The sequence below is a fragment of the Pleurodeles waltl genome, chromosome 1_2 (genome assembly GCF_031143425.1).
Source record: "Pleurodeles waltl isolate 20211129_DDA chromosome 1_2, aPleWal1.hap1.20221129, whole genome shotgun sequence".
In the NCBI taxonomy this organism is placed as follows: Eukaryota; Metazoa; Chordata; class Amphibia; order Caudata; family Salamandridae; genus Pleurodeles; species Pleurodeles waltl.
In genome coordinates this window covers 1,222,928,753-1,222,942,257 of record NC_090437.1, presented here as the reverse complement: position 1 = coordinate 1,222,942,257, position 13,505 = coordinate 1,222,928,753, and the positions used below count along the sequence as shown (strand labels likewise).

The window sequence follows — 13,505 nt, the reverse complement described above, 5'->3', positions numbered from 1 at the left end:
CAAGGCTAGAAAGAGGCTACTTTCTCACACAACCCCCCCCCCAAACGAAGGACAATAAGGCTAACCTTGGCCAGTTGAGACTTTATTGTCTAAGTGGTGATAAGTAGAGAGTAGCTCTGCAATAGACTGGTTACTCCCTTTATCATCCACTATATGGTTACTTCCCTGTGGGGATGCAAACCACCCTGTTTGAAGTTTTTTAGCTAAGCAACAATGTGAAGGTGTATTTTCAGAGTTTCTATCAGTAAGTTTTAGTTTAGAGCAGTGGGAATTGTCCACTGAACCTATTTGTAGTGATGGAAATGCCAGACAGGGATGCTGTCTCAGAAAAGCCATAGCTGGGCAAAAACTTTGTCCATATGGCTGGAAGAGAGAACAGGGATGCTGTTTCTCTTGAGTTGGAGCAGGGCAGGGATGCTGTCCTATGAGCTCCACACTAGGGCAGGGATGCTGTCCTAAGTGTTGTGAGGCAGTGCAGGGTTTCTGCACTAAAGTTTCTCTGGGAGGGTTGGAGGGATGCTCCATGTTAACTAAAATGGTGCTCTTTTTCTCACCAATGTTAGTTATCCCACAGAGAGGTACTTCTACCTCAGGGAGTCCAGCTTTGCCAGCTGATGATTCCCTTGGAACAGGTGCCACCCCAGGAGAGGTTTCTCCCACCACAGGAATGGTATCCTGAATGGCAGGGTGGTTAGGGGATACTGTGATACCCTTTTTACCTGTTGATGGAGAGGGATCCTGAGTTTTCAGGCCTTCTCTCCTTTGCTTTTTCATTTCAGTAGAAATGAGAGGGAACAATTCCTCTGGGATGCCCAACATGGCTGCATGGGCATACAACTCTACATCAGCCCAACCTGAGGCCTCTAGGTCATTACCTAAGAGACAGTCTACAGGTAAGCTAGGTGATACCACCACCTGCTTAGGGCCAGTAACTCCACCCCAACTAAACTGAATTATAGCTAAGGGAAGAAACTTAGTGGAGTTATGGACATCAATAATCTTATACTGTTGTCCAATGATGTGTTGATCAGGGTGCACTAGGTTTTCAGTCACCAAAGTGATACTGGCACCTGTGTCCCTGTAGGCCAAGGCCTCAACACCATTTATTGAAACTGTCTGCCTGTACTTATCCATTGTAAGGGGACAAGCAGCCAGTGTGGCAAGGCCAATGCCACTAGGTGTGACAGAAACTGTCTTGGGACTGACTACCCCAGTTTCTATGATGGACCCATAAGTGAACCCAACTACACCCTTTGCTTGACTGTTGCCAGCAGTCCCACCACTAGTACCACTACTGCTAGGGGCACTAGAGCTTGATGTATTAGTGGTGGTAGGCTCAGGGGGTTTACCTGGACAGGACTTATCCCCTGGCCTATGGCCTCTGTTTTTACACACAAAGCACCAAGGCTTTTTAATGTGTGCAGGTTGAGAAGAAGAGGAAGAATTAGTTTTATCCCCACCCTCTGAAGAGTGTTTAAGATTTGAAGTGGGATCTTTGGTTTTACCCTTATCCCCATGCTTATCTTGAGATTTTTCACCATCTTTCTTCTTATTGCCATCTTTGTTACCCCCTGTATGAATTTTTCTGTTCACCCTTGTTCTGACCCATTTGTCTGCCTTCTTTCCCAATTCTTGGGGAGAGGTCAGATCAGAGTCCACCAAGTACTGGTGCAACAAATCAGACACACAATTATTAAGAATATGCTCTCTCAGGATCAAGTTATACAGGCTGTCATAATCAGTAACTTTACTGCCATGTAACCACCCTTCCAAGGCCTTCACTGAATGGTCAATGAAATCAACCCAGTCCTGTGAAGACTCCTTTTTGGTCTCTCTGAACTTTATCCTGTATTGTTCAGTGGTTAAGCCATAACCATCCAGGAGTGCAATCTTAAGAACTTGGAAATTATTGGCATCATTTTCTTTCACAGTAAGGAGCCTATCCCTACCTTTTCCACTAAATGATAGCCATAGGATAGCAGCCCACTGCCTTTGAGGGACATCCTGTACAACACAGGCCCTCTCAAGTGCAGCAAACCACTTGTTAATGTCATCCCCCTCCTTATAAGGGTGAACTATCTTATGCAGATTCCTGGAATCATGCTCTTTTGCAGGATGACTATGGGGAATACTGCTGCTGCCACCATGGGTTTCTAAACCCAGTTTCTGTCTCTCCTTCTCTACTTCTAAAGTCTGTCTATCCAAATCCAGCTGTTGCTTCTTGAGCTTCAGTCTGGTTTGTTCCACTCTCAATCTATTGAGCTCCCTTTCTAACAATCTGTCATCAGGGTGGGTGGGAGGGACATGCCTTGAAACAGAAGTATGGTGAGAATGGACAGAAGGAGGCCTGTCCCTTACAGAAGCCACCCTAACAGCTTGGCTAACAGAAACATCACTACCAGTATGGTGAGAATAAATGCTTTTGCTATGATGTGAGACAACACTATTTATATGGTGTGGCTCATCATCATTACCAACTATGCTAGACTGTCTAGTAATGGGCAGGCTAGGAAGTTTCTTTCCTGAATCTTTTCCTGGGGGAGTCCCTGGATCAGATTGGGAACCATTTGCTACTTTTTCAACAGATGTGGCCCCTATGGCCTTATCTTGTTCTCTAAGCATGTTAAGCAATAATTCCAAAGAAGGATTCTTCCCTACACTCAAACCTCTCTCTACACAGAGACTCCTTGCTCCTTTCCAGCTAAGGTGGTCATATGCAAGTTTGGACAGATCAACATTTTGGCCTGTGCCAGACATTTTTAGAGAGTAAAGTGATAGAAAAAGAAAAAAAGTTTTCAGAACTTTTTAGAAAGACAGAAAAAAAACTTTTTAAACTTTTAAGAACTTTTTGAAAGTTTAGAAGTACTTTTCAGCACTTAGAAAAGAGTGAAAAGAGGAAATGCAAAACTTTTTGGCTATGTGTATATACACTGACCTTGTTTTGTATATTTTTCTCTTATGAAAAGTACAATGACAAGAGTGGTAAGTAGTCTCAAAGCACTTATCCCACCGCTGCACAACCAATGTAGGAGGCTGGACTGGCTTGTAGTTAGTACCAAGGGGTACTTGCACCTTGCACCAGGCCCAGTTATCCCTTATTAGTGTATAGGGTGTCTAGCAGCTTAGGCTGATAGATAATGGTAGCTTAGCAGAGCAGCTTAGGCTGAACTAGGAGACGTGTGAAGCTACTACAGTACCACTTAGTGTCATATGCACAATATCATAAGAAAACACAATACACAGTTATACTAAAAATAAAGGTACTTTATTTTTATGACAATATGCCAAAGTATCTTAGAGTGTACCCTCAGTGAGAGGATAGGAAATATACACAAGATATATATACACAATAGCAAAAATATGCAGTATAGTCTTAGAAAACAGTGCAAACAATGTATAGTTACAATAGGATGCAATGGGGAAACATAGGGATAGGGGCAACACAAACCATATACTCCAAAAGTGGAATGCGAACCACGAATGGACCCCAAACCTATGTGACCTTGTAGAGGGTCGCTGGGACTATTAGAAAATAGTGAGAGTTAGAAAAATAACCCTCCCCAAGACCCTGAAAAGTGAGTGCAAAGTGCACTAAAGTTCCCCTAAGGACAAAGAAGTCGTGTTAGAGGAATAATGCAGGAAAGACACAACCCAACAATGCAACAACTATGGATTTCCAATCTAGGGTACCTGTGGAACAAGGGGACCAAGTCCAAAAGTCACAAGCAAGTCGGAGATGGGCAGATGCCCAGGAAATGCCAGCTGCGGGTGCAAAGAAGCTTCTACTGGACAGAAGAAGCTGAGGTTTCTGCAGGAACGAAAAGGGCTAGAGACTTCCCCTTTGGTGGACGGACCCTCTCGCCGTGGAGAGTCGTGCAGAAGTGTTTTCCCGCCGAAAGAACGCCAACAAGCCTTGCTAGCTGCAAATTGTGCGGTTAGCGTTTTTGGACGCTGCTGAGGCCCAGGAGGGACCAGGTGGTCGCAAATTGGACCAGCAGAGAGAGGGGACATCGAGCAAGACAAGGAGCCCTCTCTGAAGCAGGTAGCACCCGGAGAAGTGCCTGAAACAGGCAGTACGAGGATGCGTGAAACGGTGCTCACCCGAAGTTACACAAAGGAGTCCCACGTCGCCGGAGACCAACTTAGAAAGTCGTGCAATGCAGGTTATAGTGCCGTGGACCCAGGCTTGGCTGTGCACAAAGGATTTCCGCCGGAAGTGCACAGGGGCCGGAGTAGCTGCAAAAGTCGCGGTTCCCAGCAATGCAGCCCAGCGAGGTGAGGCAAGGACTTACCTCCACCAAACTTGGGCTGAAGAGTCACTGGACTGTGGGGGTCACTTGGACAGAGTCGCTGGATTCGAGGGACCTCGCTCGTCGTGCTGAGAGGAGACCCAAGGGACCGGTAATGCAGCTTTTTGGTGCCTGCGGTTGCAGGGGGAAGATTCCGTCGACCCACAGGAGATTTCTTCGGAGCTTCTGGTGCAGAGAGGAGGCAGACTACCCCCACAGCATGCACAAGCAGGAAAACAGTCGAGAAGGCGGCAGGATCAGCGTTACAGAGTTGCAGTAGTCGTCTTTGCTACTATGTTGCAGGTTTGCAGGCTTCCAGCGCGGTCAGCAGTCGATTCCTTGGCAGAAGGTGAAGAGAGAGATGCAGAGGAACTCGGATGAGCTCTTGCATTCGTTATCTAAAGTTTCCCCAGAGACAGAGACCCTAAATAGCCAGAAAAGAGGGTTTGGCTACCTAGGAGAGAGGATAGGCTAGCAACACCTGAAGGAGCCTATCACAAGGAGTCTCTGACGTCACCTGGTGGCACTGGCCACTCAGAGCAGTCCAGTGTGCCAGCAGCACCTCTGTTTCCAAGATGGCAGAGGTCTGGAGCACACTGGGGGAGCTCTGGACACCTCCCAGGGGAGGTGCAGGTCAGGGGAGTGGTCACTCCCCTTTCCTTTGTCCAGTTTCGCGCCAGAGCAGGGCTAAGGGGTCCCCTGAACCGGTGTAGACTGGCTTATGCAGAATTGGGCACCTCTGTGCCCAACAAAGCATTTCCAGAGGCTGGGGGAGGCTACTCCTCCCCTGCCTTCACACCATTTTCCAAAGGGAGAGGGTGTCACCCTCTCTCAGAGGAAGTTCTTTGTTCTGCCATCCTGGGCCAGGCCTGGCTGGACCCCAGGAGGGCAGATGCCTGTCTGAGGGGTTGGCAGCAGCAGCAGCTGCAGTGAAACCCCAGGAAGGGCAGTTTGGCAGTACCAGGGTCTGTGCTACAGACCACTGGGATCATGGGATTGTGCCAACTATGCCAGGATGGCATAGAGGGGGCCATTCCATGATCATAGACATGTTACATGGCCATATTCGGAGTTACCATTGTGAAGCTACATATAGGTAGTGACCTATATGTAGTGCACGCGTGTAATGGTGTCCCCGCACTCACAAAGTTCAGGGAATTGGCTCTGAACAATGTGGGGGCACCTTGGCTAGTGCCAGGGTGCCCTCACACTAAGTAACTTTGCACCTAACCTTTACCAGGTAAAGGTTAGACATATAGGTGACTTATAAGTTACTTAAGTGCAGTGTAAAATGGCTGTGAAATAACGTGGACGTTATTTCACTCAGGCTGCAGTGACAGGCCTGTGTAAGAATTGTCAGAGCTCCCTATGGGTGGCAAAAGAAATGCTGCAGCCCATAGGGATCTCCTGGAACCCCAATACCCTGGGTACCTCAGTACCATATACTAGGGAATTATAAGGGTGTTCCAGTAAGCCAATGTAAATTGGTAAAATTAGTCACTAGCCTGTTAGTGACAATTTGGAAAGAAATGAGAGAGCATAACCACTGAGGTTCTGGTTAGCAGAGCCTCAGTGAGACAGTTAGGCACCACACAGGGAACACATACATATAGGCCACAAACTTATGAGCACTGGGGTCCTGACTAGCAGGGTCCCAGTGACACATAACAAACATACTGAAAACATAGGGTTTTCACTATGAGCACTGGGTCCTGGCTGGCAGGATCCCAGTGAGACAGTGAAAACACCCTGACATCCACTCACAAACAGGCCTAAAGTGGGGGTAACAAGGCTAGAAAGAGGCTACTTTCTCACAGTAACATGTCTAGGATCATGGAATTATCACCCCCAATCTGGTATTGGGGGGACAATTCCATGCATCCCTGGGTCTCTAGCACAGAACCCGGGTACTGCCAAACCTGCTTTCCGGGGTCTCCACTGCAGCTGTTGCTGCTGCCAACCCCTCAGACAGGTTTCTGCCCCCCTGGGGCCTGGTCAGCCTGGTCCCAGAAGGGCAGAACAAAGAATTTCCTCTGAGAGAGGGTGTTACACCCTCTCCCTTTGGAAATAGGTGTGAAGGGCTGGGGAGGAGTAGCCTCCCCCCGCCTCTGAAAATGCTTTGATGGGCACAGATGGTATCCTCTCTGCTTAAGCCAGTCAACACTGGTTCAGGGATTCCCCCAGCCCTGCTCTGGCGTGAAACTGGACAAAGGAAAGGGGAGGGACCACTCCCCTGACCAGCACCTCCCAGGAGAGGTGCCCAGAGCTCCTCCAGTGTGTCCCAGACCTCTTCCATCTTGGATAAAGAGGTGCTGGGGCACAATGGACAGCTCTGAGTGGCCAGTGCCAGCAGGTGACGTCAGAGACCACTCCTGATACATGCTTAACTTTCTCAGTAGCCAATCCTCCTTTCTGGGCTATTTAGGGTCTCTCCTCTGGGCTATTCCTCAGATAACGAATGCAAGAGCTCACCAGAGTTCCTCTGCACTTCCCTCTTCGACTTCTACCAAGGATCGACTGCTGACTGCTCCAGGACACCTGCAAAACCGCAACAAACTAGCAAGACGACTACCAGCAACATTGTAGCGCCTCATCCTGCCGGCTTTCTCGACTGTTTCCTGGTGGTGCATGCTCTGAGGGCTGTCTGCTTTTACCCTGCACTGGAAGCCAAGAAGAAATCTGGAATCTTCCCCCTGCTAACGCAGGCACCAAACTTCTGCATCACCTGTCCTCTGGGTCCCCTCTCATCCTGACAAGCGTGGTCCCTGGAACACAGGAGCTGGGTCCCACAGTCCAGTGGGCCTTCTGTCCAAATTTGGTGGAGGTAAGTCCTAGCCTCCCCACGCCAGACAGTAATCCTGTGTACTGCGTGATCTGCAGCTGCTCGGGCTTCTGTGCACTTTTCCAAGACTTCCTTTGTGCACAACCTACCCTGAGTCCCCAGCACTCCGTCCTGCATTGCCCAACTCGCTGAGTTGGACTCTGACGTCGTGGGACCCTCCTTTGTGACTCTGAGTTGACTGCTGTCCTCAGATTTTCTAAGTCCCTGTTCCGGTACTTCTGCTGGTGCTGCCTGCTTCTTTGGGGGCTCACTGAGTTTCTGAGCACCCCCTCAGTCTCCTCCTCCAAAGGGCGACCTCCTGGTCCTTCTTGGGCTCCAGCAGCACCCAAATCCTCAACTGTGACTCTTGCAGCTAGCAAGGCTTGTTTGCAATATTTCTGCGTGGAAACAACTCTGCATCCTCCAACATGCCGTGGGACATCTTCTGACCAAAGGAGGGGTTCCTGGCACCTTCTGTTGTTGCAGAATCTGCAGCTTCTTCCACACAGAGGCAGCCCTTTTGCACCTTCATCCGGGGTTTAGTGGCTCCTGCCCCCCTGGACACTTGCATGACTCTTGGACTTGGTCCCCTTCCTTTACAGGTCCTCAGGTCCAGGAATCCGTCTTCAGTGTTTTGGTAGCAGTTGTTGTTCTTGCAGAATCCCCTATCTCGACTATACTGTCTTTCTGGGGTAGTAGGGTAACTTTACTCCTACTTTTCAGGGTCTTGGGGTTGGGTATTTTGGACACCCTTACTGTTTTCTCACAGTCCCAGTGACCCTCTACAACCTACTATAGGCCTGGGGTCCATTTGTGGTTCGCATTCCACTTTTGGAGTATATGGTTTGTGTTGCCCCCAGGCCTATTTCTACCTATTGCATCCTATTGTGATTCTACATTGTTTGCAATACTTTTCTAACTGTTACTTACCTGATTTTTGGTTTGTGTACATATAATTTGTTTATATTACTTACCTCCTAAGTGAGGGTATCCTCTGAGATACTTTTGGCATATTGTCACTAAAATAAAGTACCTTTATTTTTAGTAACTCTGAGTATTGTGTTTTCTTGTGATATAGTGCTATATGGTATAAGTGGTATAGGAGGAGCTTTGCATGTCTCCTAGTTCAGCATAAGCTGCTCAGCTATAGCTACCTCTATCATCCTAAGCTGCTAGAAACACCTCTATTCTACTAATAAGGAATAACTGGACCTGGCACAAGGTGTGAGTACCACAAGGTACCCACTATAAGCCAGCCCAGCCTCCCACATAAAGTCCCTAGTAAAGTGTATTACATGTGCCCAGGGACTGCAAATTTAATGCTGGTAGTGGACTTTCAACACTGATCCTTCCACCCATTTACGTAGCCCTTTAAAGATGTCTCAGTCCTGTCATTGCAGAGCCTGTATGTTCAGTTTTAAACTGCCATTTCGACCTGGCAAAATAAATCTTTAGCCAGGCCCAAACCTTCCTTTTAATACATGTCACCCCTAAGGTAGGCCCTGGACAGCCCCAAGAACAGTGTGCAGTGTATTTAAAAAGTTGGACATGTACTTTCAAGTTTTACATGTCCTGGCAGTGAAAAACTCTTAAATTTGTTTTTCACTACTGCACGGCCTGTTTCTCCCATAGCATAACTTTGGATTTGCCTTATTACATTTTATAAGTGTAATTTCCAAACGGGAAGAGATAAGTGATTCATGCTTGGTGTCTCTGGAATCCAAATTTAAAATTCTATCTTGTGGTCAGTTTTTAAATTACAATTCTAAAATTGCCACTTTTAGAAAGTTGGCATTTTCTTTCCTTAGCCATTTGGTGTCTGCAGACTGTGTCGCGACACACGACTGGGTGTAGTTGGCAGTTGGGCTTTGTGTATTCCTGCTAGACAGCCACACACAATGGGAGCTTAGATGTGGCTGGGTGAGCGATTACTGGCAGAATGGGAGGGAGGAGCTTGGCCCAGCCTCACTTACCTCTGAATAGGCTGTGTTCTGGCACCACACAAAGGTGTAGTTAGTCTACAGCCAGGGCAGGGAAGGCAGGGCATCTATGCAATTCAAAGGTATGCCTCTCAAAGCTTCTCCACACTTCAAAGCGACTACTGTGTATAAAAGAAGGACCTCAGATACCACCACTTCAGTACACCTCTGGACCTGTGGATACCCTGCCAGCAAGAAGGATGGCTGTGATGCTACAAGGACTGTCACTCTGCTGAATGTTGTCCTGCTGTGCTGACCTGCTGCTGCTGCCCTCATGCCTGGGTGAGAAGGACTGGACCTGCATCACTTGAACCCAGAACTCAGAGTGACTCCAAAGGCTAGTTGGCTGGTCTCCTGATCTGAATCATCAAGGACATGATAGGCTTCCAACAACCTTGTATCTGCTACTGGACTCTGCCATCTGTGAGTCTTCCCAGCAAAGTCGTACCACCCCAGTCTTGAACCTCTGGAAGTGGGTCTAAGGTGCTCAGACAGACTCTGTGTTTCTAGCACAACAGTCACATCTCCTCTGCTGGGCGGCTCAAACTCGAGCAGAAGAGAGGCATCGCCGCACTGCGTGGACCAGAACTGCTACAAAAGACCCACATTGCATCGCAGCCCGATTTCTGCATTGGAACCGCTGCTGCGCAATGTATCACTGACCCCTGCATCCCCCATTGACAGCAGCCTCGATGACGATGCCGGACTCCGCATCCAAGTTCCAGCACTAGGAACTGACGCACACCATTGCTGCCTCGATTTTGGTGGCTCATTGTCCAGGTCTCCATCTTGGTTTTGGCCCATAATTTGCTTTCTGACCCTTGAATCTCCCAGGCCACTTTGTACGGGTAAGTATTTAAGTTACTTTCAGAGAGCCATATGTTTTACTTCGTAATTGAACATTTGTTATTTACAGGGCCTCTTACTTACTGTATAGTATTAAAAAAATCACAAGACGTCTAAATGGATAAGGAGTGCCTATTCACCTTAGGGTAAGACATGCTACGCCTTGGTGATTTTATCAGATTTTTGTGGGTTTTCTGTGACTTAATGAGTTTTATTCAGTTATTTACTCTTCCTTCTTTCTGTAGGGCCACATGGGATGCCCATAGAGATTTATTTTTCATGACCTTCCCAGCAAGGTTCCCCTACTTTTTCTATACACTTTATTGTTTAGACAGGCTCCCATTTAGCCCCTGTTCTGACTTATAATTATGTTTTCTATCTATAGTAACTGGGTGCTCACTGTCTTGTTCTGATGATGACCTCGTTCTAATCTGAGGTCGAGACCCCTTTGACTGCAGATATTTATAGAACCCACTTTTTACTTCAAAAACTATGGAAGGAATTAGGGGCCAGATGTAGCAAAAAAGCAAATTGCGACTTGCAATTAGCGAGTCCGTGCGACTCGCAAATTGCAAGTCGCAATTTGCTATGCAGAAAGGTGTCTCAGACACCTTCTGCAACTCGCAATGCGGTCGCAAAGACCCACCTCATTAATATTAATGAGGTGTGTCGCAGTTTGCAACCCCATTGCGAGTATGGGCACTCCCGGGGATGGTGGCCTGCTGGAGTCAGCAGACCACCATGTCCGTGATTGCTTTTTAATAAAGCAGTTTTTTATTTTCCATCTGCAGCCCGTTTTCCTTAAAGGAAAACGAGCTGCATTTGGAAAAAAAAACCGAAACCTTTAGTTTCGTTTTTTTTCAGGGCAGGCAGTGGTCCATTGGACCACTGCCTGCTCTGAAAAAATATTTTTGTTTCCATTCACAAAGGTGAAGGGGTCCCACGGGGACCCCTTCCCGTTTGCGACTGGGTTACCATCCACTTCAAGTGGATGGTAACTGCGATTTCATTTGCGACCGCTTTCGCGGTCGCAAATGAAATTGAATAGCATTGCGAGTCGCAAATAGGAAGGGAACACCCCTTCCTATTTGCGAGTCGGAAATGCATTTTGCGAGTCGGATCCGACTAGAAAAATGCATTTCTGCATAGCAGAGAGGCTTTTGCGCCTCGCAAACGGCGTTTTTCGCCGTTTGCGAGGCGCAAACCCTTTGCTACATCTGGCCCTAGGAGTCATATGTCTTTTTTATTATCTTTGATGCTCTGTTAACTTGCCACTTATCACTGCACATTTAATTTTTTTACTCCATGTCTGAGAGCACTGGATCTCTCTAAATAATTGAAGACACTGCAAAAACACTAGAAATACTACACATACTACTATTTTGTACTTTGGAACTAAATTATCACACAATGTAACTTTGCCTGATCTCTGTGTTTGAAATCAATGTTTGGGGATAACATCTTTATTGTGTTTATATTTGTTGCTATATGTCTCCAAGTACCTTCTATTGTTTCCATATTGAATACAGAGAATCTCACTAGGGTTGTTTCCACCCTGAACCACTGTTCCCTATATAGACTTTATGCTTTTTGGCACTATTTATTCTAAAAACTTTCAAATTCAATATCTCTGGTTCTGATTGGATTTGTGCTGTTTTGGTCTTGTTTTATTTAATACATTAAGCTCTATTTTTCTAACCTGGTGTGGCAATCTTGTTGTGTGGTGTGTTTTCCCCAAGCAGAGCCAACATATCACAGTTTCTGGGGGGACTAGACCAGGCACAAAGACCTGCATCACATCACAGCTCTTTGGAACTGCTGCATCGCCCAACTGCATAACACCTCCTCGGAGCAGGACCTCGCATCCCTCGTCGACGGCAGCCTCAACGATGGCAACGGACTCGCAGCTCTTTGGAATCGATGCATCGTCCATACTGAGTTCTTCATCCTCAAAGCCCTGTCAATGGGATCCTTGGTGATGACATGGGCCCTCGCAATGCAGCCTCACCGTATCTTGGAATGATGCATCGATTTGGCTGCCCAACGCTCCTTTGACACTGATCCTGGCAACACTCCACAAGCCAGGTTTTAAGGTCATTTGTTCAGTGAGCCAAACTGGGTCTCTGTAGCCTGTTTCAGTGCTGTTGACTTGAAGTTATGACTTTGTCCCTGTCCGGGGTGACCAGATACCGACAGCTGGCGTTTGGTGCTTTTTGGCACAATTTTCACTAAAATCTTTAAAATTGAATATCTCTGGTTCTACTGATTGGAATTGTGTGGTTTTGGTCTTGTTGTATTTAGTAAAGAAAGCTCTAGTGTTCTAACTTAATGTGTGATCCTTTCTGTGTGGCGCTTTCTCTTTAATACTGTTTGAAATGTTGCACAAATACTTTACACATTGCCTCTAAGTTAGGCCTTACTACTCTGTGCCAAACTACCATGGAGTTAAGAACAGGTTAATTTGAGGTTTCCGTGTGCCGGACCCTGACTAGGATTATGATTGCTGCTTGACTAGGGCTCACACCCCAGTCAACAAGGAACCCAATTTCTAACATGTGTGTATTTTTATTGTCTATTTTCAGGTCTTTTTGGCTTGATCCAGGCTCCAGGGAGTATCAGAACGCTTTACAGAGATAAAACGTACAGAGAGATGTAGTAGAAAGGAGAAGAATTTTGTCTGTATGGCTCAAATAAGTTACTTCAGCATGAAGAGAACCATCCAGAGTGTGATATCTCATATTTCTCATCTTTCACTGCATTCCCAACTAAGGGATATGCTTGCATCCATCGTTCATTAACACAGCACATGTTGCAGCAGATGTATGCTTTTATAATATCTTCAGTTGTGATTTATTGCCTTTTCGACCCTGCTAGTGTATGGCCAGTCGTTAAATGTAATTGTTGATCACTTTGATTGTGTTTCATCCATAATGAGGGACAGAATCCTTCCTTGTAGCTCCCTTAGATGAGCTTGACAACAGCGGTGTATATTTAAATTTAAATCTTATTATGGTACAGTACATGCAGATAAATAAATTAACATGCATACTTCAGACAATACTAAATAGTAAACAGAATAGTATATTACCGGTTCGAGGTGATAGGCTTTAGAAACTCAGCACTCGCGTTGCTTAGCTTATTTTTGTGTGATAGGGAGCAGGTGGTGGCACTTGGAGACTTCCTCTCTGATCCTTTCTCCTTTTTGTGTGAGGTGACTCAGGGATCCTACCTTAGCCCCATACTTTTTAACATCTGTGTCACCCCCTTGGCTAATCTTATCCACAGCCACAGTTTTGCTGTAATCTCCTACGCTGATGACACACAAATTGTGGTGTTGTATCATCTGAGGCAGAAAAGGTGGGTAAAAATGTGTGGAATTTCATGCTTCACATTGTGTGCTAGATGCAAAGAAACTGTCTTAAATAAACTGAAATTAAACTTAAATAAACCCTGAATGTTAGAAAATGAGTCTTTGGTTGGCAGTCAGGTTACCTCCTGTCCAAGCAATGACCCTCACTCTAGTCAGGGTAAAAGAGAATCATCCTCAGCTAACCCCTGCTTACCCCCTTG

At 46.5% G+C, this 13,505-nt stretch overlaps 1 long non-coding RNA gene across 1 annotated transcript in view; it reads left to right on the top strand.

Annotated features, from left to right (window-relative positions):
• Positions 1-12,259, top strand: part of LOC138296114 (uncharacterized) — a 64,343-nt gene extending 52,084 nt beyond the window's left edge. Inside the window, exon 2 of the long non-coding RNA XR_011203766.1 lies at positions 11,678-12,259. This is a non-coding gene — a long non-coding RNA (uncharacterized lncRNA). The remainder of the gene's footprint in view (positions 1-11,677) is intronic.
• Positions 12,260-13,505: the final 1,246 nt, after the last annotated feature.